The following is a 2352-nucleotide window of genomic DNA, read 5'->3' on the forward strand; positions in this document are numbered from 1 at the left end:
TAGATAGACTGAAGCTGGAGCTCACACTACCTTGGCTGTCTTATTTATTTCCAAGTTAAGAGAGTGAACAAATGTAGAGTTGCTATTATCACAGTGATGATTATTACCATAGTGTATAATAATGGCCCTGCACTGCCAGAACCACGTGGGGAAGAGAGCACTAAGTCACTGGCTTGATAGAGAGCTGTTTTCTCACAGGACAATGTCCTACAAAATAAGAGTTCATCTGGAGGATGCCCTATTTTCCCATCCTAGACTCTAGCCCAGTGGTTCTGCTTGGAATCCTCTCCTTTGGGCCACTCCCTGCATCATAGGGTGTCTTCTTGGGATAGTCACTAGGCTTCCAGACAGACCCTGAGACCTTGCACTCCCTTCTTAGAAAGAGAGTGCCTGATGGCCTCAGCTTGGCTTGCAGACCCCTCAAAGGAGGATGTGGTGGTCATAGAAAAGCATCTGGGACTATGGGTACTCTGAATCTTCCAAATCATTATCTAGGTCTCTATTCTGCACCAAATGGGAGAGGGTGGCCTGGCCTTGGCCCTCCTGGGACAGAATGTCTTGGATTAGCATCACTTTTGCTTCTGTGAACAGAGGCAGAGCAGAAGGGCCTGAAGAAAGGTGTAGAGGGCACATAGGTGGTTTTATCTGCCTTCCAGCACAACTCTGGTCATAGTGCTCATGTGACTTCCTAGGCATAAGAATTTCAGCCTTGTGTTATGCCTAGGAAGTCACATGAGCACGTGAAAAAGCATTAACATGGAGAAGCACCTTGGATACCTTTACTCCCATTTTGCATGGCTCTGCCATTTTACAGTTGAGGAAACTGAGGCACAGACTAAAATGACTGGTTCAAGGCTGGTTATTAGAAGGGTGGCACCGCTGAGTGTGAGCATGGGCTCCCTGGCTCACAGTCCATTCTGACATGTCATGCTTTCTACCTTTCAGGAGTTTAGTGAAGCTGAAGAGTGAGACTCCTGAAAGGTGGTCCATAATTATTAAGAGGTGTGTCTTACCATTGACTGTGTCCTCACCCTGTGACGAGGCTCTATTGAACTCTAGGAAAAACTCTATTACTGCCCTGTCCTCAGAGAGCTTACTTTATCACTGAGGAGATGAGGCTTGTCCACCACAAAACCTCCAAGAGTGATCCCTGGTAGTATATAAAATCAAGTCTCATACAGATGAGGTGAAAAAACTCAGAAATGACACCCCTAGAGTGGTCTTAGCTTAGCTCAGACTTATGGCTCTCCTTCATAAATAAGTACCCTGACATTACCAGCATATACACAAGCATTATCCAGCCTTTCATTTCTGCTTGACATGCCCAAAAGATAGGGCTCATCACATACAACCACTAATCCTGTGTATATTTACACAAAGACTGCACATCTCTCATACCACCGCACTGCTATCTTTTGCTTTCAGGGATACGTGATCAGACGGAGAGCTTTAGGCTCTGTCAAACCCAGGCCCACAGAGCACTGGACCATGCTCAGGGCCTGGCAGTTTCCCAGAAGCCATCATTTCCTGATGGAGAACCTACAAGTCAAGAACCTCCCCTGACCCCTTCTACTCCCCATTGCAGAGGTGTCTACTTGTATCCACTGCTGTTGTCTCATGCCCCCACCATGGGAAAGCAGTCTGGGCCCTGCTCACGGGTAACTTCACACCATGGGCCATTCTTTCTCCCTGGCTTAGAATATTCCCTGCTGGAGGGGGTGAACCTGGCTGGATCTATGAGGATGTGCTGTGACACAAAGTCAGCTGTGTGAAGTGACACCATGTGCCTTGGCCTAATTCAACTCATTGTCCCACAAACCTCACAAAATTTCCTATTCTCAATGCTTGGAAGATGCTTTTCCCACCTAGTGAGTCTTTCTTGTCTCTCCATCTGACTAAATCTTACTCCAGTCTTTGAGGCTGTCCACGCCTTGAATTGCCATAGTCCGTAGGAACCTCTCTGTCCTCTGGACTACAATAGCTTGCAAGTAGCAGCACTCTCATGGCACTAGCCTGGGCAGCTCATGTCAGCGGTGAGATCTAGTGCACCTTCCTTGTGATCAGCACCAACTGAGGACAGTGTGGCTCCACATTCATCTGCTCCAGAGTTGAGGGTTAGGGGCGTGAAATAGACTCAGAAGTCATCTAGTTGTCCACTTTTTTCAGGTAGAAGAACTAGACCTCCAAAACGGGTGTAACAGATGCATGCATTCTCTGGCTCTCTGTCCTCCTTCCTGTTCCCCGCCTGCCCAACACACACAGGAGAGTCCTGAGGGGGTGAGCAGTGTGGCAGCAGCATGCTGGGCTATCTGCACTCCAGACTGGGGAACGGTGGCTATTTACGTCCACAAG

Source organism: Tupaia chinensis, unplaced genomic scaffold (assembly GCF_000334495.1).
Source record: "Tupaia chinensis unplaced genomic scaffold, TupChi_1.0 Scaffold000119_2, whole genome shotgun sequence".
NCBI classification, from domain to species: Eukaryota; Metazoa; Chordata; class Mammalia; order Scandentia; family Tupaiidae; genus Tupaia; species Tupaia belangeri.